Raw genomic sequence first — 26,064 nt, forward strand, 5'->3', positions numbered from 1 at the left:
GAGGGCTGATCTGGAGTCCGTTCGAGGCTCCGGAGAGGGGAATCCGTCGCCATCATCATCATCAACCATCCTCCATCACCAATTTCATGATGCTCACCGTCGTGCGTGAGTAATTCTATCGTAGGCTTGCTGGACGGTGATGGGTTGGATGAGATCTATCATGTAATCGAGTTAGTTTTGTTAGGGTTTGATCCCTAGTATCCACTATGTTCTGAGATTGATGTTGCTATGACTTTGCTATGCTTAATGCTTGTCACTAGGGCCCGAGTGCCATGATTTCAGATCCGAACCTATTATGTTTTCATCAATATATGAGAGTTCTTGATCCTATCTTGCAAGTCGATAGTCACCTATTATGTGTTATGATCCATTAACCCCGCAGTGACAATAATCGGGATACTTACCGGTGATGACCGTTGTTTGAGGAGTTCATGTATTCACTATGTGTTAATGCTTTGTTCCGGTACTCTATTAAAAGGAGGCCTTAATATCCCTTTGTTTCCATAAGGACCCCGCTGCCACGGGAGGGTAGGACAAAATATGTTATGCAAGTTCTTTTCCATAAGCACATATGACTATATTTGGAATACATGCCTACATTACATTGATGAACTGGAGCTAGTTCTGTGTCACCCTAGGTTATGACTGTTACATGATGAACCGCATCCGGCATAATTCTCCATCACCGATCCATTGCTTACGAGCTTTCCATATATTGTTCTTCGCTTATTTACTTTTCCGTTGCTATTGCTATCATCACTACAAAATACCAAAAATATTACTTTTACTACTGATACCTTTTGCTACCGTTATCACTACTATCATATTACCTTACTACTAAACACTTTGCTGCAGATATTAAGTTTCCAGGTGTGGTTGAATTGATAACTCAGCTGCTAATGCTTGAGAATATTCTTTGGCTCCCCTTGTGTCAAATCAATAAATTTGGGTTGAATACTCTACCCTCGAAAACTATTGCGATCCCCTATAATTGTGGGTTATCAAACTCCTCAGTCAGAACAAATTCCCCAGAGACCAAAAGAACTTCGTCTCTGTCACTGAAGAAATTTGACTGAACTGTATGAGATTTCCAATGGCTTCACTCGAAGGGATTGGTAGATGTAGGATTTGAGTTGAGCATCACTTGAAATTTTTTCCTTAGTATTTCCTCGACCCCCTTTAACAGTACGGTATTTCCTATGACTCAAGAAAGAGAAAATGAAACTATGAAAACAAAAGTATTCATGCTTCATGTTTCTCGAATGAATATCAAGTCTTCAGGATCACACCAATTTCTTCACTTTCAAAGTCTTCAGAAAGTCTTCAGAAATCCAAAGTCTTCAGTCGAAGAACTTCATTTTTAGGGGTCGACTTTGTGTGTAAATATCAAACTCCTCATAGACTTATAGACCTGTGTACACTCACAAACGAATCGGTCCCTTAACCTATAAGTCTTCAATACACCAAAATCACTAAGGGGCACTAGATGTACTTACAGTTACCTAGGTTTCCCATGATAGCAGCCTCCTTTGCAAGTTCAGCAAGAAGTTTCATTCCCTCTTGTCCCTTTCTGGCCACTTCTTCCATCTTGCATCCATCTACACAAGAATATAATAATGTTAACACATTCAGCATCAACAATATAGAAAAATATTCGTCACAACATAGATACGACTCAACAACACAAGCAAATATTCTCACAACATAATCATGTTTCAACAATCAAGACATATATAGTTCACAACACAAGCAAATATGATTGATATAATGTAACCAAACGTAGTTCTACAACATGAGAAAATATGGTTCTCAACACGTGCTTCAACATATCCTTATCATGCTCCCTCTCTAGATAATCAAACCTCCCTTATTTTGTTTCAAGAACATTGAAGATTTCCCTAAACTCAGGCTTCACTATAAGAGTGAGGGTTGTGTGCATTAGAGCAGTTTTTTTCTTTCACACCACAATCATTCACCAACTTCATGACCTCCTAAATGTTGGAAAACGTAGTAGAAAACAAAAAATTTGCATCTGCAATCACCCAAGATCAACATGAAGATGCATAATGGGTTGAGATCACGACCGTTACCGTCACCGAGTTGCAGCGAGAGAAGAACATGTCGGTGTAGATCGTACTTGGAGTCCCTCAAACCGCCGATGAATGATCCCTCGTACCGCCCATGAACAGTCCCTCGAACCAAAGACCAAAAGCACGACCTCTCTACTTGGTTGCAAGCGTGCAACCTTCACAATCCGGCAGCGCTTCGCCATGCAAAACTAATCGTCGTTGGAGAATTAGAGGGAGAAGATTAGAACCACATTAGGTTTCTTATCTCTCCCTAATAATAAAGCACGGATTGAGTCTCCGGGTTCACCGTCACGCCTTTTTTAAATAGTCCCTACAGTTTTCTAAAATTAACCTGCAGTGCCTATTTTATTTTAGTTGATCCGGACCGTTTCGTTAAAAAAATAACTGGCCATCGCACGGAGTGTCGCTACTCCAGCCGCAGCCAGCTCCGTCTCCTCTGTCCATATCCCTCGCGTCGCCCTCCTCCTCCGCAGCCACTTCGCGCCATCACATCCCTGCTTGCACGCGACGCGAGCTCGCACCTTCCATGGTGCCTGCGCCTCCTTCTCCTTCCCATGAGATACAAAGAAGAATAGGCCGGAGGCGGATCTGGCTGCTCCGACGGCTGGACGGAGCAGATCCGGATCGAGATGGAGAGGTGGCCGGAGGTAGCCTGCTGGGTATCAGCGAGGAAGGAAGGAACCAAAAAGAGGGACACCAACGACCAAATGATGTATCAACGCCCGCCAGCGATGGCGGTGGCCTGCACAGTAAGGCAGAGAGGAGAGACGGGACAACGGCTTCACGGGCGAGCTGGGCCGAGGCGGATCCAGCTGCTCTGGCGGCGGGATGGAACAGATCCGGACCAAGATGGAGAGGTAGCCGGAGGCGGCGAACTCCAAGGTGGGTGCTGCGGTTGTTCCATGGCGGCTCTCGGAGAAAACACGTGAGAGGGAGATTAGATTTTTTCGAAAAGGAGAGAGAGAGAGATTAGATAGAAGGAGAAGGGAAAGCCGAGAGAGGAGAGGAGGAGAGGGGCGCTGGCTGGCCTGGGGCAGAGGAGCTCCTTTGCCGATGCGATTGGAGGAGGTAGGGCGAGGCAGCGCCGGGAGGTGGCCTCGGGCGCACAGGCTCGATCTTTGGGGGAGCTGCAAGCCGGCTACTAGAGAGGCTCCCAACGAGGGCTTGTGGAGATGAAGAGAAAAGGGGGATTTTGCTGCGTTCAACCTTAGAGATAAGATGGACTGAGCTTTAAGATAAAGATCGGCTGCATAGTGTGTAGCTCCACAAGGATGTGTGGCGCACAGGTCGGGCTGATTACTTCACGCACCAGTAATTATCTCATAATACGTGGACGTGTACACGTGTTTGTTGTCCGAATATAAATGCATATGTGCTCAGACTTTTTAGGTTGGATTTGGCTCTGTTTGTTTCCTTACACATATTAGGACACGTGCTCATATTGACTGACTATTAAGACGTGAAGACGGTAAGACTAATATATATACACATATTAGGACACACGCAATGAAAACATATAGATTGCAACGAATATAAATTGTCTTCACGAATTTTTTATCCCGGTTCATAGAAGTGCATATAATAAACATATGGAGGAACAACCACGGTTGCATCTAGGTAAAATTACTTTGAAAGTGTTGCATGCTCACTATTTTTATTGTCGGATGACATTTTAAAGATTTGTATGCTGATGTGGTATGCTTTTTCACAAGGCCTTGACAATCTGATCTACAATGTTATACTGAAGTCAAACAAAAAATGTGAACACCGGAAACATACATGCCTGGGCGCCGGATGAAGTATTCCACATTTTTACCGTCTGATGTCAGTAAATAAAATAAGCATTGTTTGTACGATATTCTTATTATCAGTAATCTAAAGATAGGATTGCTCACCTGAGTGACTACGATTTATGTCCCATGTTTTGATCTAGCACCCCAAAAAATTCTATTGTAAATTAATCCATTGTTTTTGTCATCATTAAACTTATCCTCTATCTGGCCAACGTAATTCATGACAATTGGGGTTCGTTTCGCAGTGAAGTGCGTCAACTTTTTTTCTTTCGTTGCAACGCACGGGCATGTTTGCTGGTTATTGATAAAACACATATAATTTCCCACAAAAAGACCACACATATAATACATATGGACTTAATGTTTTTGACAAAAATTTGCAGTTGTCTACTATCTGACTCTATCATGTTGGACGTCAAGGAGACGTGGTACATGGCACCTATTTCAACTACGGCCAGGGCTCCGACCATTCGTGCCGACACCATCGAGATAAAGGTCAGAATCATGGATGGCTACGGACGACTTATCCGATACCAGGAATCCCATCTCGCTCATTCTGTCAATCGCATATATAGCATCAAGATCACATTTGCACTCACAAAGTTTCCGGTTTCTTGCGTGGAAACTGGAATTTCCTCAACTGACCACATTGTTGTATAACTTTCCTAACTTTCAAAGAAGAATTCGAAAATTCACAGCTAATACACCATGCATTGTCTACCTACTGCAGCCTTTAACATGGCTAGCACATTTTTTACTATGACGAATCTTAACAAAGTTCGTCATCCATTCCCAGGAGGGCTTTGACTTCCTTCACTACTTATAAGTTGAGCCGTTTAACTACTTCATGGTAATTGGTGATTTAGTTCAGACGATGCATGCATCAAGTTTAACAGAGACTGGTGTTGAATAGATGGATAAGTTGGCAACCATTTGTGATGGTAGCAAATATTAGGATTGACAACATGGATGAGTCCGGCGTGTAAGCTTTTGTTTCTCCCGTTGCAACGCACGGGCACATTTGCTAGTTATGAGGAAAAGAGGATTAGCCTAGCTCCAATTATTCAACTAGGACCAACCAGAACTAGAACTAGAAGAACTAGAGGAGGCTCCAAAACTTGTATGAACAGTAGAGCAAAACCCCTAGTATATATAGGTTGGAGGAGGAGGAGAGGGAAGCCACCAAAGGGGGAAAGTCCCCCATGGGGGGTGATACATCTCCAACATATCTATAACTTTTGATTGTTCCATGCTGTTATATTATCAATCCTGGATGTTTTATAATCATTTTATAGTCATTTTATACCATTTTTTGGTACTAACCTATTGACATAGTGCCAAGTGCTAGTTGCTGTTTTTCCATTTTTTTACATGGCAGAAAATCAATATCAAACGGAGTCCAAATGCCACGAAACTTTACGGAGATTTTTTTGGACCAGAAGGAACATAATGGGCCCTGGCTATGCCTAGGGGGTGCCCCAAGGGGAGCACAACCCACCAGGGCGCGCCAGGAGGCCCAAGCGCGCCCTGGTGGGTTGTGCCCACCTCGGGTGGCCCCTCGGACCGCCTCTTTGCTCTATAAACACCCCAATATTCCCAAAACCCTAGGGAGTCGACGAAATATTGATCCAGCCGCCGCAGAGTCCAGAACCACCAGGTCCAATCTAGACACCATCTCGGATGGGGTTCACCACCTCCATTGGTGCCTCTCCGATGATGCGTGAGTAGTTCTTTGTAGAGCTTCGGGTCCGTAGTTAGTAGCTAGATGGCTTCCTATCTCTCTTGATTCTCAATATAATGGTCTCTTGGAGATCCATATGATGTAACTCTTTTGAAGTGTGTTTGTTGGGCATCCGATGAACTTTGAGTTTATGATCAGATCTATCTCTTTTTATATCCATGAAAGTATTTGAGTTTCTTTGATCCATTTTATGCATGATTGCTTATAGCCTCATAATTTTTCTCCGATATTTGGGTTTTGTTTGGCCAACTTAATCTATTTATCTTGCAATGGGAAGAGGTGCTTTGTACTGGGTTCGATCTTACGATGCTTGATCCCTGTGATAGAAGGGGAACCGACACGTATGTATCATTGCTACTAAGGATAAAACGATGGGGTCTATCTATACATAGATAGATCTTGTCTACATCATGTCATCGTTCTTATTGCATTACTCCGTTTCTCCATGAACTTAATACACTAAATGCATGCTAGATAGCGGTCATGGAGTAATAGTAGTAGATGCAGGCAGGAGTCGGTCTACTAATCTTGGACGTGATGCCTATGTAGTGATCATTGCCTGGATATCGTCATGAGTATTTCAAGTTCTATCAATTTCCCAACAGTAATTTGGTCACCCACCATTTGCTATTTTTCTCGAGAGAAGCCACTAGTGAAACCTACGGCCCCCGGGTCTCTTTCTCACAATATTTTCCTTTGCGATCTACTTTTCCTTTGCGTTTATTTTCAGATCTATTAATCCAAAAATATAAAAAAATACTTTGTTGCACTTTATTTTATTTGCGATCTATTTATTCGATCTATTACATCTTTCTCCCATCAACGCACCAACTTCTAGCACTGTTACCCGAAAGGGATTGACAACCCCTTTAACACGTCAGGTTGCGAGTATTTGTTATTTGTGTGCAGGGGCTGTTTACGTTGTGTTGCTTGGTTTTAACGCAATCGTATTGAGTTAGCTAGGATACTAGTCAGTTAGTATAGCTAGTCTATTAGTATCTCCTATAGCTTATCTAGCACGAGATAGAGTTGTTCCTATCCGGCCAATGTTTGTTGTAACAAACTCTATACCATGTATATCTCCTGACTATAAATACAAGACCAGCCTGAGGCAATTACTCACGGTAAATCATCTCTTCCAACTTGGTATCAGAGCAGTAAGATCCAATCTTGCCCACCATGGCCGGCTCCACCGCTGCTCCCATCTCGAACACTTTCGATGCCCTTTCCACCATCACGCCGGCACCCTTGCCGCCGGCTCCTCCTCTTCCGCTCTGATCTCCATCACCACACTCGGCAACCTCATCATGCTGCGCCTCATGCGGGACAACTTCATGTTGTGGAAGACTCAAGCCGTCCCCGCCCTTGCCTTGACCGGTTTGTTCGGCTACGTCACCGACACCAAGGAAGCACCGCTGGAGACCCTCACACAGGGCACCGATGATGCAGCTATCGAGGTCACCAACCCGGAGTTCCTTAGCTGGTACTAGAAGGACTAGCTCTTCATGATCGCGCTCCTTGGCTCCATGACCGAGGACATCCTTGGGAAAATGACCCAAATCACCACTTCCACTCAGGTCTGGACTACCTTGCATGATTTTTTTGCCTCATAGAATCGTGCACGCATCATGTAGCTACGTTATCAACTCTCCAATCTGAAGAAAAATGACCTCACTGCCATGAAGTACTACCGCAAGATGCGGGGCTTTGCTGACTCCATGGCCTCCATCGGCAAGCCGCTCCAAGATGACGAGGTGCTCGGCTACATACTCGCCGGACTGGGTCCCGAGTTCGAGCCTCTGGTCACGTCGATTACGACGCGTGACGACCCCATCAGCCTCAGCAACTTCTACGCCTTCTTCCTCAGCGCTGAGCTTCGCCTCGAGCAACAAGCTTCGTCCGGCAACATCCACCCATCCGCCAACGCTGCTGCATGCAACTATGATGGTCACCGCGGTGGTCAAGGCGGCCAAGGCGCACTTGGTGGACAAGGCGATCAGGGCGGATGTGGTCGTGGAGGCCGTGGCCACAACAATGGCCGGAGTAACCTGAAGTGTCAGGTCTGCTCCAAATTCGGCCATGACGCTCTCCACTGCCACAACTGCTTCAACCACGCCTTCTAGCCGGAGGAGCAGCATGAGCACTCCGGCAACGTCGCCAGCACCGGCTCTGGCTCCTACTCCATTAACATGGACTGGTATGTAGATACTGGCGCCACCGACCACCTGACAAGCGACCTTGATCGTCTTAGCCTCCATCAGCGCTATGGTGGAAAGGACAATGCGCACGTAGCCAACGGAGCAGGTATGTCTATTGCACATGTTGGTCATTCCACTATACCTGGCTCATCCAAAAATCTGCATCTACATAATGTTCTGCATGTTCCACACGTCAACAAACATCTCCTATCTATGCGCAAACTTGTTTCTGATAATGATGCCATTGCTGAATTTCACCCTCATGTGTTTCGTCTTAAGGATCGAGCAACGAAGGCGGTTCTTCTTCAAAGTAGATGCCGCAATGGTCTCTACCCGGTGCCAAGCTACAAGCAGTCGTCCCTCGTGTCCGGTCCTTGAGCTCTCTCTAGTGTCAGGCTATCTTCAGATTTGTGGCATACAAGATTAGGTCATCCGTCCAAAAACATCATTGATTCAGTTCTTAGGATAAATAAATTTTCTTGTGCACCCTCTAGCGATTCTAGTGTTTGTGATGCATGTCAACGTGCAAAAGTTCATCAGCTACCCTTTCGATATTCTACTCATGTCACTCATGCTCCTCTTGAAATTATTCATTCGGATGTATGGGGTCCTGCTATTACCTTTGTGGGTGGTTTCAAATATTGAGTTTTCTGGATGATTATAGCCATTTTACATGGATCTATCTCCTTAAGCGTAAATCCGATGTTGAACAAGCCTTCTACACTTCCCAAAAACATGTTGAATGCATGCTCGATGCTAAAATTAAAACTGTTCAAACGGATTGGGGTGGCTAGTATCGCCGTCTCTCGCTTCTTCCAAAAGGAAGGCATTGCGCACCAGGTCTCCTGCCCTCACACCTCCCAACAAAATGGCATCGCTGAACAGAAACAACAGCATATCATCAAAACAGGCATCGCCCTTCTCGCTCACTCCTCCCTTCCGGTTCATTTCTGGGATGAGGCTTTTCTCACAGCTTGCTATCTTATCAATCGCATGCCCACTCAGGTTCTCCAAAACTCCACACCAGTTTCCTGTCTTTTTGGTGACAAACCTGATTATACCTTCCTTCGCGCTTCTGGTTGTTCCTGTTGGCCAAACCTATGCCCCTACAATAACCGCAAGCTAGAATTCTGCTCTCGGCAATGCGTTTTCTTGGGATATAGTTCCATGCATAAATGCGTTTTCTTGGATCGCTCAAGCAGTCACATTTATATTTCACGTGATGTCATATTTGATGAGCATGTGTTCCCGTTCTCCACTAGTTTGCCAGCGGAAAATTCCTCCTCCATACTCTCCACACCGCCTACTCTTTTTCCTATCACAGAGCCGACTCTAATGGATGATTGCATGCGCAATTATGACACGACTTTGCTATCTGATGCTACGTGTAGTTCGTCTTTCTCTCCTTCAGGTGCTGCTGGATTGGCCTCCAGCAACTCTATGTCGGCATGCACACTAGGTCGCTCCGATGTAGATGGGATTTCTCAGCAGCCGCATGAGCCCACGTCTCCATCGACTCCCACTGGGCCGGATGCCTCGGTCTCGCCCGTGTCACCGGCTGGCCCTTCCGCTGCTGACGGGGCGGGCAGTGCGGCGAGCGACTCCGCATCCAGCTCAGCACATGGGCCTTTATTCGTTGACTCGCCGTCTCCATCAACCTCCCAGGCCATCCCCGACGTCGCCCCTGCGAGTGCGCCACATCCGATGATGACCAGGATCAACGACAACATCGTCAAAAAGCTGGTGCCGAGCGACGTCACTGTTCGCCATGATCCATGTCAACAGGCGTTTCATGCCGAACCACGCTCCTATCGTCAGGCACTTGCCGATGATCACTAGCGTCCAGCCATGGAGTCTGAATTCTCGGCTCTTCAGCAAAACAAGAAATGGACACTTGTTCCTCGTCCTCCTGGCAAGAACATCATTGGCTGTAAGTGGATTTTCAACCCTGGATAAGTTCAAGGCACGTCTCGTTGCTCGCGGCTTCACTCAGCAGTATGGGATCAACTACTCGGAAACATTCTCTCCGGTAGTCAAACCAGCCACAGTGCGTCTTATGCTCTCTCTTGCCGTCTCTCGTGGCTGGCATCTCGGCAGGTGGACATCATCAATGCTTTTCTCCATGGAATTCTCGCTGAGGAGCAACCACCGGGTTTCCAAGATCCCTCTTGTCCAGATTATGTTTGCAAGCTCCATAAAGCGCTTTACGGTCTGAAGCAGTCGCCTCGGGTGTGGTATGCTCGTCTCAGTGAGTGTCTTCAGCAGCTCGGTTTTGTTCCCTTGGTTGCCGAGACCTCGCTGTTTATCTTTGTCCAAGACAGTGTCACCATCTACATGCTTGTTTATGTTGACGACATCGTCATTGTGAGCTCTTCCTCTTCGGCTATGACGCATTTGCTATGCCAATTATCCGCTACTTTTCCTGTCAAAGATCTTGGTTCTCTCCATTATTTCCTTGGCATTGAGGTGCTTCCCAATTCCGAGGGAATTATTCTTACACAGCAGAAGTATGCTCTTGATTTGTTGCAATGTACAGATATGGCGAATTGCAAAGTGATAACCCACAAGTATAGGGGATCGCAACAGTTTTCGAGGGTAGAGTATTCAACCCAAATTTATTGATTCGACACAAGGGGAGACAATGAATATTCTCAAGTATTAGCAGCTGAGTTGTCAATTCAACCACACCTGGAAACTTAATATCTGCAACAAAGTGTTTAGTAACAAAGTAATGTGATAGTAGTGGTAACGGTAACAAAAGGTAACAGTAGTAAAAGTAATGTTTTTGGTATTTTGTAGTGATGATAGCAATAGCAACGGGAAATTAAATAAGCGAAGGACAATATATGGAAAGCTCGTAGGCAATGGATCGGTGATAGAGAATTATGCCGGATGCGGTTCATCATGTAACAGTCATAACCTAGGGTGACACAGAACTAGCTCCAGTTCATTGATATAATGTAGGCATGTATTCCTAATATAGTCATATGTGCTTATGGAAAAGAACTTGCATAACATCTTTTGTCCTACCCTCCCGTGGCAGCGGGGTCCTTACAGAAACTAAGGGATATTAAGGCCTCCTTTTAATAGAGAACCGGAACAAAGCATTAACACATAGTGAATACATGAACTCCTAAAACTACGGTTATCACCGGTAAGTATCCCTATTATTGTCACTTCAGGGTTAACGGATCATAACACATAATAGGTGACTATAGACTTGGAAGATAGGATCAAGAACACTCATATACTGATGAAAACATAATAGGTTCAGATCTGAAATCATGGCACTCGGGCCCTAGTGACAAGAATTAAGCATAGCAAAGTCATAGCATGTAACATCCCAAAATTCTAAATTTTGGAATGTTATATTAAATAAATCACTTTGATTATTTGTTTGATTGTGAGTGATTGATTGTGTGAAATTGAGTGAAATTGGAAACTTTTTGAAAGTTGAATGAGAAGGAATGAAATGACTTCCCAAACTTTCATCCTTGCATTTGATCTCAATGAAATTCAAATTTAATTCATCACCACAACCCTAGAGTGAAGAAAACATGACTTCTTCCAGAAGCAAAAAAGGGTTTCGAAAGATTTTTTAATTTCATTTTGAAGGTGTTTCAAATTTATAAACTTTATGCAACTCAATGATTTTCATGAGAGAAGATAAAATGACTTCTTCAAAACATATGAAATATGAGTTGGAAGTATGAAGAAAGGTTTGAAGATGGTTTGAATTTTTTGTTAAATTCAAAACCATTTGGAGTTATTTGGTTTTATTTCAAATTATTTTCTCCAAAATTAAAATATATATAAAATAGGGTAAAATGATTCCCTACATTAGAAAAATGGAGAAAATTGAGTTTGAAATAATTTTGGTGTTTTAAAGTAGTTTTATTTGAATTTTAATTGCATCAGTAGCACTTTTGATTTATTAGAATTTATGTGAATTTGATTTCACCATGTAAAAATGTTCATGTTGTAGGATTTATTCTTCCAGTCATTTTGATATATAATATGTCTATATAAAAGTATTATTGTTTTTCCTTTATTTAGTTTTCTTGTCTGAGCTTTATAAAAAAAAATTTAGCCGAAGCCAACGGACCAAGGGCCCACCTAACTTTCTCTCTCTCGCTCTCCCTCGGCCCATCTACGCGCCAGGCTGGCCCAGCAGCCACACGCACGCCCGGAGCCCCTTCGCCTCGGTCGCCCGCTCCCTCCTCGCTCGCCCTGTGCCGCTGACCGCTGGGGCCCACTGCCCGATCGCCCCGCCCGCATCTTCCTCTTCTTCCTCCCCACGCCAGAACCACCGCCGCCGCCGCCGTATCCCAGAGATCGCGGGATCCTCCCCGCCCCCTCCACCAAGGAAACCCCTCCCCTCACCCCGTTCTGCCCCTTCCTGACCCCCGAACCCCTCTCCATCGCCTGCAATCCCTCGCCGGAGCCCGAGCTCCGCCGCCACGCCATTGCCGCCGCAGCACTCGACCCCGACCACCTTGCCTCCACCAATGATCACCACCGCAACCCCATCGCTCGTCCGCATCTCCCCGTGCCTTCGCCCGAGCCCGAAACCCACCGGAGCGCCGTCATCCGCCGACGCCCGAACGCCAACGCCGCCTCAACCTCACCGCCGTCCTCCTCTGACGTCCCCGTGCTCACCGCCGACCACCATCGGCATCGTTGTTGTCTTCCGCATCGCCTGGGCGTCTTCACCGTCGTCGAGGACCACCGGAGGCCTCACCTGCACCGTCCCCGAGCCGCCACCGCCGCCGACGACCTCGTCGGAGCTCGCCCCACCGCGGTGAGCCATTCCCCTCCATCCGATCTGTTATTGACGCGCTAGATTAGATCTAACGAACGGTTAGGTTTTTCTATTTATAGACGCGTTTAGTTCCGGTTCGTTTCAGTTTTATTTGGTTTAGATCGGTTCAGGTTGAGTCGGTTTAGCCGACCGGTTTCTTTTATTTTGTATGTGCGCAGTTTAGTTAGTTTTTGGCCGAGCGCTGTTTAATTACGGAACACCCACCAGTTTAGCCCAGTAGCAATGGACCACGTAGCTAGTGCCCGATTGTTTTTTTGTTTTTTTTTTCGTTTCTGTTTTAAAAACAGAACAAGTTTCAATCTTATATTGCTTGTATCTTTTAGCATACTTGATGTTTTTGAGTGATTCCAATTGCAATGTGGCACAAATTTTATGAAGTTTCTGTTAGTGATTTGAAATTTGGAATTTGAGTAGTTTAAATTTGAATTAGTTCAAATATGCTTCAAACACCGTTTTGGCTCTAGTTTAAACTCAAGAATAGATTTTTGATTGATTCTTTTTGCTACTGTTTTGTTATTGTTTTGTTTATCCAGTAGCATGTAGTGGCTTATTTATAGTTTATTTTAAATTAGGTTTATTGCGAAAACAGTACTGTTTTGCTTACGTAGTTGTTTTAGTTATATAATTAGTGCTTTTAATTATTTTTAGTTAATTCTTTTTGTACTTTTTTTATTCTGTTATTTAGGAGTAAATCAGTTTGATAATTATTTTAGTATTGTTTACTTTTGTCTTTTTCTAGTTGCTATAGTTGTTCTGGTGTTAACTAGTCAGTTACAATAGTTTACATACTAGTTCCTTTTGCTAGTAAATGCTTTAGTAAATTATTTTGTTGTTGTTTTATTAGAATTATATTTTCCATGCTGTATAAAAGTTATTAGAGTAATTTAGTTTTAATAAGAAAGTTTTGACTGTTATTGTGTGAGTTGGTTTCTCCCTTGTTTTCATGAAGTTTTTCCTTGGAATTCTATTTGGTTTTCTTTGACTTCATTATTGTTTTATTTATGGCTTTTCGATTGTTATTTTGATTGCTAGTATTGTTTGCTAAGATTATTGCTTATGTGAGTATAATGTTTGACTATATAGATTTTCTCGGAGTGACGAATCGTTTATCAAAGATTCCGAGAGCATTGCTATCTTCATCAAGTAATACCAGGCAAGTTCACTTTGACCATGTTTTTCATACCTATATTTTTATTGCATTTAGTGTCATCCTTGCAACAACTTCTCCAGTAGTGATATTGATTCTTGTAGTTGAGTAGAATGCATGAGGTGGAACCCACCTCCCTGTTACCAAGCCCGGGACGTATATAGTTTTAATGCTACGCTGTAGTAGACGGGGTTTGGTATGAGTGCTCAGGAGTGGTGTGAGAATGAAGGACTTTACGTCAAAGACGAAAACTTCATGATGGCATCTGCATGGACTGCATCTTCAGGACTCCTCAAGATTTCGAGACTCGAGACAAGAATTCAATACACACTACTGGGTGAAGGACGGTTGACGGGCACCCTGGAGAAACCAGTGGTTGGCCGGGATGCATGGAGAAGCGCCATGACATCTTGCGGAAAGCTTCACCCAGACTCAAAGAGATGGAAGAATACTTCATGCCGGAAGCTTACCTGTGCAACCGCAAGTCACTATGGGCTCTGGCTTGGTTGACCTTAGTTGTGACTCTGACTGGGACGGTGCTAGCAGATGTAGAACTACGGTAGGATTGGATGAGCACCGGACAGTGGTCAGAGGAACTCTACGGAAGACCATGTTTCGGTCATCTTGTTCTCAAACACCCTGAAGTGCGAGAATGTAAAGAGAGGGATCGAATCTTGCGGGTAAAGTGTACAAACCTCTGCAGAGGGTAAAACCTAATCGATTAGCCGTGTCCCCGGTTACAAACAATTTGAGCCTCTGGACTTGGATCTATCTCGGAACTCTCAACACCGGACTGATAATTTAATTGTGGGAAACTTATGACGATTTGGGTATGGGACATCGGTTGGCGGAACCATGTCATGACAGAAAACTCCGTAGTACAGACTCCTGATATTCCTTTGTTGTAGGGAAAATAAAACCAGCTTTTACGCAAAAACATCAGACACAGAGCCACAAAGCCATATTGCATATAGAATAGTTTTATCATCTTCTTTCCTCATATTGTGATCTTGCCGGTACATTCAATGTACTGACCTACACGGCTGCAACGTCTCATGTTGCAGATATGTTTCTTCCGGCAAGTAAGAGTTACGTCATAGGGTTACGGTCTACACTCAACCTGCCGGTGGCGTTGATGGGACTCCACACCCGATTATTTGTTTCCGCTGAGACTTATGAGGTATATATCAGTTTTACGTTATTTATACATGTGATTGCACTTTGATATATACATTGATGTACTGTGTGTGCCAGCATACAGATCCAGGGATGGCACAGATACACAGAGACTTGACCGTCTGAGGTCGGGTCGCTACAGATATGGTATCAGAGCACATGTTGACTGTAGGACGTGACCCTAGAAACTGGAAAGCCCTAGGAAATGATATCTCTAAAAGCTTATTTTCAAAAGGATCCTCTACTCCTCATCCTTTTCTGATTTTTATCTCAAGTAGTTAGAATATACCCCTTTCCACTTGACCAACCGGAGGAGCAACTCAGGTCACCCTCAGAGTACAAGGATTGAAGCTACAACGATTGAAGACTCCGAAGATCCGAAGAATTTGAATACCTTGAAGAATCCCAATAATATTATGACCTTTAGAGGACCAAACCCTTGTTTCATACCCACGTTAGATACGATGATTTGTGAGCTATCATTGTGTGATGTTTTCTGACAGCCACAAATAAAACTTTTTTTTTTCAAAATTGTTGTTTGTATTGTGTGTATCCCTTCCCACCTCTCTCTTATCTCACCCTAAAACCCTTGCACCTAGTAGATGATGAATGAAGTTGGACTGGTATTCTCTGGACCGAAAACCCAGCCGGAGGCAGAGCTATGGATTCAGAACATGGAGAATCACTTCGGGAGCAATTTGGTTTCAAGGAAGAATGAAGTATCGTATGCTCTTCAGTACTTTGAAGGAAGTGCTGCAACATGGTGGCATATGCATCAAGCTATACAGGGATGGAATGGAGCAAGGACTTGGGAAGAATTCAAGAAGACTCTGACAAGATCCCGTCTCATCCGGAAGCACTGGGATAACCCGATGAAGAAACCTTGTGCCTGCAAGATTTGCGAAGAAATAGGACGCACCAATGAAGAACACACGGATGGATGCCCTCATTGTGAAGGAAATCACCCAGCTGAGGAATGCCCAACTAGTCAGGTGACTTGTTTCTTGTGTGAAGGAACCACCCACTACCCAGCTCAGTGTCACATTTACCCCACGGTGCAACAAACTATTCAGAAGCAGGAAGAAGGAATGAAAGAAGCCCTCCGAGAAGTTATGAAAGAACCTGTGATTAAGGAAAGTGTTGAAGACCCCGATGGAGAAAGCCTTAACAGATTTTACTCCAATGCCTGCTATTCATGTGGAGAAGAAGGACATTTTTCACAGTGTTGCACCAAGGAAAGAAAAGAGTATCTGGGATACTTCCCGGCAGAAGCAGTGGAGTTTGATCAACAGGGAATAGAACGTTCGATCAGAACGAAGAAAACCAGGAAGAGAAAACAAAGACACCCTCAGAACAACCCAATTTCTGCAAAGAGGGACAAGAGTCATATTACCTGTTTTGAATGTAAGGACGTCGGGCATTATGCCAATGATTGTCTCGAAAGGAAGCAAGGAACTCAAGGAGCATGCACCATCACCAAGAAGCCTCGAGACATGCCGGAAGTTATTTGTTTTCGTTGCAAGGAAGCAGGACATTTTGCTAGGGACTGTTCAAATCATGAGAAAGTTGGAGCTGAGTAGTGGAGATGTTGATATCAGTAATAAGGGTTGTATGGAAAACACTTTTCATGAGAATGCGGGGTTGAGTTATGTAATAGATTACTTAGAGATTGTAATAATTCATGACTCAATAAAGTTGATATGTCATATGCTGAAAGGCTTTAAGGAGTTGTTATGTTTTATCTTGGAAATTAATATTCTGGGTGAACATGGAAGAAAATGAGTTGTGATACATAAACTGGATGTTGGAAATTGAGTTTGAAGTTCTTTTTGGATGATATGAATGTGTACCCAAGGAGATATGTACCTTATTCTGAGCACCATTTTTGTTTTACAACTGCAGATGACGACCCTTTATGAGTCTTTCCTTAAAGGTCCGGAAACGATCATGACCCTAACAAGTGATCATGATTACCCGAAGATCCTGAAGGACATGATGAAGCATATTCACCTTGAAGGAGATGCAGTCTACAAAGGCTACCCCTTCATGCAAAAGGGAGTGGAACTTTGGTATGTGGAGGCACACCTTCACCGTATGAAAGGAGTTTGCCCGAAGATGATGGGACAGTACTTTTTCATCTCACGTGTACCACAAGCAACTTTCTTTGACGCTGTTCGTGAAGCAGCCATGGAAGCCATACGCCAGATCGGAGAAATACTTGAAGCAAGACTCCGTTATACTCAGGAATACCTAAGAGAAGTGCATGCAGAGATGATGGAAATGAAGCTCAAGGCCACCACCATGAAACAAAAGACTGATGATTTCAAGGCGCATGTCGCACAATTCTAGTGGGACTGAAGAATCCTCAAGGAGGAAAAATGAATAAAGTAGGAAGTAATGTCTGACCATACCAAACCATGTGGGTGGCAGCATTTGTAACAAAGTACTTTTGGATTTTGGATTTACGAAAAATGGTTAAGGATGTAATAAAAGATTTGATATGAAAATAATATGATTTATGGATAAACTAGTGCATCTTTTTTTGGTGTGGTAGTACTCCATAAAGCCACAAGATCAATGAAGAAAGAAATGTGTTATTCATGACGGTCCATAGAAGGAAGCGGGACCAAATAAGTTGGAGTTTTGTATGATCGTCACCACAAGGGTATGAAGGAAGAAGTACTATTAGATTTAAAGGAGATGTAATGTTGGAATACGGAATGATAATCCTCGAAAGGATGAGTTAAATTTTACAACAGTTGAAGTGGGCCATAACCCACAGGCCCCGGAGTTAATAAGAAGCAAGCACACTCTTGCTGAAGGAAGATATTTCGGAAGAAAACTTTGAGTTAATCAGCCGACATTTTTAGGAGGATATGAAAACCCGAGGGTTGTGAAGAAACGCTAGATGTCTCGTTTAGCTTGCAGAAACAATGGATTTATTCGAACTCAGTTTGTCGACAAGGGAAATTCTGCAATGCTTGTGAGTATGCCCAAGTGTTAGAATACGTGATTCGATCTCTGCATATGTAGTACTGGTTCAAGTACGGGATGGATTAGCCCCCATACCGGAGACTTCTATCATGAGCTATCATATGTTGATGGAAAATCAGAGAGCCTTGAAAACCTTAGAAGAGTGTCGACACGTCAAGCCATAAAACCATAGAATGGTAGGATGATTGATCCATGTACCAGGCACCCGTTGCCAATCGTAGGATAGATGGTGAGATTCAACCAAACCCATTTTTCTGTAGGAGAAACCATACATGGTTGACCACCATGAGAAATTCGATAGTTATTTAGTATTGGCGACAGACCAGTCAGCTAAGAAGACCCAGACTTGGAAGAACGTCACCAGGATGAAAGGAAACAAGTTTGAGGAAAAGGTTATGCCCCGACCGGAACAACACCCGTGAAAGAGCTATTCCGGAGTATATGAGAACACCGACACCAGCAACCCAAAAGGATGGAGTACATGAGTTTTGTCTGAACCATACCCATGCTTTTAAGTGTGGTAGCACACTAGACCCTTCCGACCAAAATATTTGCTAGAAGACCCCCAACCCCTAACCTTTTCTTGCTAGCCTCTTCGAATCTCGAGGACGAGATTCATTTTAAGTGTGGTAGGTTTGTAACATCCCAAAATTCTAAATTTTGGAATGTTATATTAAATAAATCACTTTGATTATTTGTTTGATTGTGAGTGATTGATTGTGTGAAATTGAGTGAAATTGGAAACTTTTTGAAAGTTGAATGAGAAGGAATGAAATGACTTCCCGAACTTTCATCCTTGCATTTGATCTCAATGAAATTCAAATTTAATTCATCACCACAACCCAAGAGTGAAGAAAACATGACTTCTTCCAGAAATAAAAAAGGGTTTCGAAAGATTTTTGAATTTCATTTTGAAGGTGTTTCAAATTTATAAACTTTATGCAACTCAATGATTTTCATGAGAGAAGATAAAATGACTTCTTCAAAACATACGAAATATGAGTTGGAAGTATGAAGAAAGGTTTGAAGATGGTTTGAATTTTTTGTTAACTTCAAAACCATTTGGAGTTATTTGGTTTTATTTAAAATTATTTTCTCCAAAATTAAAATATATAGAAAATAGGGTAAAATGATTCCCTACATTAGAAAAATGGAGAAAATTAAGTTTGAAATAATTTTGGTGTTTTAAAGTAGTTTTATTTGAATTTTAATTGCATCAGTAGCACTTTTTGATTTATTAGAATTTATGTGAATTTGATTTCACCGTGTAAAAATGTTCATGTTGTAGGATTTATTCTTCCGGTCATTTTGATATATAATATGTCTATATAAAAGTATTATTGTTTTTCCTTTATTTAGTTTTCTTGTCTGTGCTTTACAAAAAAAAATTTAGCCGAAGCCAACGGACCAAGGGCCCACTTAACTTTCTCTCTCTCGCTCTCCCTTGGCCCATCTACGCGCCAGGTTGGCCCAGCAGCCACGCGCACGCCCGGAGCCCCTTCGCCTTGGTCGCCCGCTCCCTCCTCGCTCGCCCTGTGCCGCTGACCGCTAGGGCCCACTGCCTGATCGCCCCGCCCGCATCTTCCTCTTCTTCCTCCCCACGCCAGAACCACCGCCGCCGCCGCCGTATCCCGGAGATCGCGGGATCCTCCCCCGATTCGCCCCCTCCACCAAGGAAACCCCTCCCCCTATATATATACCCCTCCCCTCACTCCGTTCTGCCCCTTCCTGACCCCCGAACCCCTCTCCATCGCCTGCAATCCCTCGCCGGAGCCCGAGCTCCGCCGCCACGTCATTGCCACCGCAGCACTTGACCCCTACCACCTTGCCTCCACCTAAGATCACCACCGCAACCCCATCGCTCGTCCGCATCTCCCCGTGCCTTCGCCCGAGCCCGAAACCCACCGGAGCGCTGTCATCCGTTGACGCCCGAACGCCAACGCCGCCTCAACCTCACCGCCGTCCTCCTCTGACGTCCCCGTGCTCACCGCCGACCACCATCGGCATCGTTGTTGTCTTCCGCATCGCCTGGGCGTCTTCACCGTCGTCGAGGACCACCGGAGGCCTCACCTGCACCGTCCCCGAGCCGCCACCGCCGCCGACGACCTCGTCGGAGCTCGCCCCACCGCGGTGAGCCATTCCCCTCCATCCGATCTGTTATTGACGCGCTAGATTAGATCTAACGAACGGTTAGGTTTTTCTGTTTATAGACGCGTTTAGTTCCGGTTCGTTTCAGTTTTATTTGGTTTAGATCGGTTCAGGTTGAGTCGGTTTAGCCGACCGGTTTCTTTTATTTTGTATGTGCGCAGTTTAGTTAGTTTTTGGCCGAGCGCTGTTTAATTACGGAACACCCACCAGTTTAGCCCAGTAGCAATGGACCACGTAGCTAGTGCCCGATTGTTTTTTTGTTTTTTTTTTCGTTTCTGTTTTAAAAACAGAACAAGTTTCAATCTTATATTGCTTGTATCTTTTAGCATACTTGATGTTTTTGAGTGATTCCAATTGCAATGTGGCACAAATTTTATGAAGTTTCTGTTAGTGATTTGAAATTTGGAATTTGAGTAGTTTAAATTTGAATTAGTTCAAATATGCTTCAAACACCGTTTTGGCTCTAGTTTAAACTCAAGAATAGATTTTTGATTGATTCTTTTTGCTACTGTTTTGTTATTGTTTTGTTTATCCAGTAGCATGTAGTGGCTTATTTATAGTTTATTTTAAATTAGGTTTATTGCGAAAACAGTACTGTTTTGCTTACGTAGTTGTTTTAGTTATATAATTAGTGCTTTTAATTATTTTTAGTTAATTCTTTTTGTACTTTTTTTATTCTGTTATTTAGGAGTAAATCAGTTTGATAATTATTTTAGTATTGTTTACTTTTGTCTTTTTCTAGTTGCTATAGTTGTTCTGGTGTTAACTAGTCAGTTACAATAGTTTACATACTAGTTCCTTTTGCTAGTAAATGCTTTAGTAAATTATTTTGTTGTTGTTTTATTAGAATTATATTTTCCATGCTGTATAAAAGTTATTAGAGTAATTTAGTTTTAATAAGAAAGTTTTGACTGTTATTGTGTGAGTTGGTTTCTCCCTTGTTTTCATGAAGTTTTTCCTTGGAATTCTATTTGGTTTTCTTTGACTTCATTATTGTTTTATTTATGGCTTTTCGATTGTTATTTTGATTGCTAGTATTGTTTGCTAAGATTATTGCTTATGTGAGTATAATGTTTGACTATATAGATTTTCTCGGAGTGACGAATCGTTTATCAAAGATTCCGAGAGCATTGCTATCTTCATCAAGTAATACCAGGCAAGTTCACTTTGACCATGTTTTTCATACCTATATTTTTATTGCATTTAGTGTCATCCTTGCAACAACTTCTCCAGTAGTGATATTGATTCTTGTAGTTGAGTAGAATGCATGAGGTGGAACCCACCTCCCTGTTACCAAGCCCGGGACGTATATAGTTTTAATGCTACGCTGTAGTAGACGGGGTTTGGTATGAGTGCTCAGGAGTGGTGTGAGAATGAAGGACTTTACGTCAAAGACAAAAACTTCATGATGGCATCTGCATGGACTGCATCTTCAGGACTCCTCAAGATTTCGAGACTCGAGACAAGAATTCAATACACACTACTGGGTGAAGGACGGTTGACGGGCACCCTGGAGAAACCAGTGGTTGGCCGGGATGCATGGAGAAGCGCCATGACATCTTGCGGAAAGCTTCACCCAGACTCAAAGAGATGGAAGAATACTTCATGCCGGAAGCTTACCTGTGCAACCGCAAGTCACTATGGGCTCTGGCTTGGTTGACCTTAGTTGTGACTCTGACTGGGACGGTGCTAGCAGATGTAGAACTACGGTAGGATTGGATGAGCACCGGACAGTGGTCAGAGGAACTCTACGGAAGACCATGTTTCGGTCATCTTGTTCTCAAACACCCTGAAGTGCGAGAATGTAAAGAGAGGGATCGAATCTTGCGGGTAAAGTGTACAAACCTCTGCAGAGGGTAAAACCTAATCGATTAGCCGTGTCCCCGGTTACAAACAATTTGAGCCTCTGGACTTGGATCTATCTCGGAACTCTCAACACCGGACTGATAATTTAATTGTGGGAAACTTATGACGATTTGGGTATGGGACATCGGTTGGCGGAACCATGTCATGACAGAAAACTCCGTAGTACAGACTCCTGATATTCCTTTGTTGTAGGGAAAATAAAACCAGCTTTTACGCAAAAACATCAGACACAGAGCCACAAAGCCATATTGCATATAGAATAGTTTTATCATCTTCTTTCCTCATATTGTGATCTTGCCGGTACATTCAATGTACTGACCTACACGGCTGCAACGTCTCATGTTGCAGATATGTTTCTTCCGGCAAGTAAGAGTTACGTCATAGGGTTACGGTCTACACTCAACCTGCCGATGGCGTTGATGGGACTCCACACCCGATTATTTGTTTCCGCTGAGACTTATGAGGTATATATCAGTTTTACGTTATTTATACATGTGATTGCACTTTGATATATACATTGATGTACTGTGTGTGCCAGCATACAGATCCAGGGATGGCACAGATACACAGAGACTTGACCGTCTGAGGTCGGGTCGCTACAGATATGGTATCAGAGCACATGTTGACTGTAGGACGTGACCCTAGAAACTGGAAAGCCCTAGGAAATGATATCTCTAAAAGCTTATTTTCAAAAGGATCCTCTACTCCTCATCCTTTTCTGATTTTTATCTCAAGTAGTTAGAATATACCCCTTTCCACTTGACCAACCGGAGGAGCAACTCAGGTCACCCTCAGAGTACAAGGATTGAAGCTACAACGATTGAAGACTCCGAAGATCCGAAGAATTTGAATACCTTGAAGAATCCCAATAATATTATGACCTTTAGAGGACCAAACCCTTGTTTCATACCCACGTTAGATACGATGATTTGTGAGCTATCATTGTGTGATGTTTTCTGACAGCCACAAATAAAACTTTTTTTTTTCAAAATTGTTGTTTGTATTGTGTGTATCCCTTCCCACCTCTCTCTTATCTCACCCTAAAACCCTTGCACCTAGTAGATGATGAATGAAGTTGGACTGGTATTCTCTGGACCGAAAACCCAGCCGGAGGCAGAGCTATGGATTCAGAACATGGAGAATCACTTCGGGAGCAATTTGGTTTCAAGGAAGAATGAAGTATCGTATGCTCTTCAGTACTTTGAAGGAAGTGCTGCAACATGGTGGCATATGCATCAAGCTATACAGGGATGGAATGGAGCAAGGACTTGGGAAGAATTCAAGAAGACTCTGACAAGATCCCGTCTCATCCGGAAGCACTGGGATAACCCGATGAAGAAACCTTGTGCCTGCAAGATTTGCGAAGAAATAGGACGCACCAATGAAGAACACACGGATGGATGCCCTCATTGTGAAGGAAATCACCCAGCTGAGGAATGCCCAACTAGTCAGGTGACTTGTTTCTTGTGTGAAGGAACCACCCACTACCCAGCTCAGTGTCACATTTACCCCACGGTGCAACAAACTATTCAGAAGCAGGAAGAAGGAATGAAAGAAGCCCTCCGAGAAGTTATGAAAGAACCTGTGATTAAGGAAAGTGTTGAAGACCCCGATGGAGAAAGCCTTAACAGATTTTACTCCAATGCCTGCTATTCATGTGGAGAAGAAGGACATTTTTCACAGTGTTGCACCAAGGAAAGAAAAGAGTATCTGGGATACTTCCCGGCAGAAGCAGTGGAGTTTGATCAACAGGGAATAGAACGTTCGATCAGAACGAAGAAAACCAGGAAGAGAAAACAAAGACACCCTCAGAACAACCCAATTTCTGCAAAGAGGGACAAGAGTCATATTACCTGTTTTGAATGTAAGGACGTCGGGCATTATGCCAATGATTGTCTCGAAAGGAAGCAAGGAACTCAAGGAGCATGCACCATCACCAAGAAGCCTCGAGACATGCCGGAAGTTATTTGTTTTCGTTGCAAGGAAGCAGGACATTTTGCTAGGGACTGTTCAAATCATGAGAAAGTTGGAGCTGAGTAGTGGAGATGTTGATATCAGTAATAAGGGTTGTATGGAAAACACTTTTCATGAGAATGCGGGGTTGAGTTATGTAATAGATTACTTAGAGATTGTAATAATTCATGACTCAATAAAGTTGATATGTCATATGCTGAAAGGCTTTAAGGAGTTGTTATGTTTTATCTTGGAAATTAATATTCTGGGTGAACATGGAAGAAAATGAGTTGTGATACATAAACTGGATGTTGGAAATTGAGTTTGAAGTTCTTTTTGGATGATATGAATGTGTACCCAAGGAGATATGTACCTTATTCTGAGCACCATTTTTGTTTTACAACTGCAGATGACGACCCTTTATGAGTCTTTCCTTAAAGGTCCGGAAACGATCATGACCCTAACAAGTGATCATGATTACCCGAAGATCCTGAAGGACATGATGAAGCATATTCACCTTGAAGGAGATGCAGTCTACAAAGGCTACCCCTTCATGCAAAAGGGAGTGGAACTTTGGTATGTGGAGGTACACCTTCACCGTATGAAAGGAGTTTGCCCGAAGATGATGGGACAGTACTTTTTCATCTCACGTGTACCACAAGCAACTTTCTTTGACGCTGTTCGTGAAGCAGCCATGGAAGCCATACGCCAGATCGGAGAAATACTTGAAGCAAGACTCCGTTATACTCAGGAATACCTAAGAGAAGTGCATGCAGAGATGATGGAAATGAAGCTCAAGGCCACCACCATGAAACAAAAGACTGATGATTTCAAGGCGCATGTCGCACAATTCTAGTGGGACTGAAGAATCCTCAAGGAGGAAAAATGAATAAAGTAGGAAGTAATGTCTGACCATACCAAACCATGTGGGTGGCAGCATTTGTAACAAAGTACTTTTGGATTTTGGATTTACGAAAAATGGTTAAGGATGTAATAAAAGATTTGATATGAAAATAATATGATTTATGGATAAACTAGTGCATCTTTTTTTGGTGTGGTAGTACTCCATAAAGCCACAAGATCAATGAAGAAAGAAATGTGTTATTCATGACGGTCCATAGAAGGAAGCGGGACCAAATAAGTTGGAGTTTTGTATGATCGTCACCACAAGGGTATGAAGGAAGAAGTACTATTAGATTTAAAGGAGATGTAATGTTGGAATACGGAATGATAATCCTCGAAAGGATGAGTTAAATTTTACAACAGTTGAAGTGGGCCATAACCCACAGGCCCCGGAGTTAATAAGAAGCAAGCACACTCTTGCTGAAGGAAGATATTTCGGAAGAAAACTTTGAGTTAATCAGCCGACATTTTTAGGAGGATATGAAAACCCGAGGGTTGTGAAGAAACGCTAGATGTCTCGTTTAGCTTGCAGAAACAATGGATTTATTCGAACTCAGTTTGTCGACAAGGGAAATTCTGCAATGCTTGTGAGTATGCCCAAGTGTTAGAATACGTGATTCGATCTCTGCATATGTAGTACTGGTTCAAGTACGGGATGGATTAGCCCCCATACCGGAGACTTCTATCATGAGCTAGTTGTTGGAGTTATTCTGTTATTTAGTTAATTCTTTTTGTACTTTTTTTATTCTGTTATTTAGGAGTAAATCAGTTTGATAATTATTTTAGTATTGTTTACATTTGTCTTTTGCTAGTTGCTATAGTTGTTCTGGTGTTAACTAGTCAGTTACAATAGTTTACATACTAGTTCCTTTTGCTAGTAAATGCTTTAGTAAATTATTTTGTTGTTGTTTTATTAGAATTATATTTTCCATGCTGTATAAAAGTTATTAGAGTAATTTAGTTTTAATAAGAAAGTTTTGACTGTTATTGTGTGAGTTGGTTTCTCCCTTGTTTTCGTGAAGTTTTTCCTTGGAATTCTATTTGGTTTTCTTTGACTTCATTATTGTTTTATTTATGGCTTTTCGATTGTTATTTTGATTGCTAGTATTGTTTGCTAAGATTATTGCTTATGTGAGTATAATGTTTGACTATATAGATTTTCTCGGAGTGACGAATAGTTTATCAAAGATTCCGAGAGCGTTGCTATCTTCATCAAGTAATACCAGGCAAGTT

The 26,064-nt window shown here is 42.9% G+C and overlaps 1 long non-coding RNA gene across 3 annotated transcripts; it reads right to left on the bottom strand.

The window, feature by feature from the left end:
- Positions 1-1,067: 1,067 nt before the first annotated feature.
- LOC125507062 (uncharacterized) lies at positions 1,068-3,484 on the bottom strand. 3 transcript variants are annotated; one of them, XR_007282834.2, is made up of 3 exons: positions 2,091-3,421; positions 1,503-1,598; positions 1,068-1,411 (listed from the first exon to the last, which is right to left on the bottom strand). It is a non-coding gene; the product is annotated as an uncharacterized LOC125507062 (long non-coding RNA). The 3 variants fall into 3 exon arrangements; XR_007282835.2 differs by having other exon boundaries at positions 1,497-1,598; XR_015601505.1 differs by having other exon boundaries at positions 1,068-1,598; positions 2,091-3,484.
- Between the last annotated feature and the right edge of the window lie 22,580 nt (positions 3,485-26,064).

The sequence above is a fragment of the Triticum urartu genome, chromosome 1A (genome assembly GCF_056163025.1).
Source record: "Triticum urartu cultivar PI428250 chromosome 1A, HENAU_Tu73, whole genome shotgun sequence".
Taxonomy (NCBI): Eukaryota; Viridiplantae; Streptophyta; class Magnoliopsida; order Poales; family Poaceae; genus Triticum; species Triticum urartu.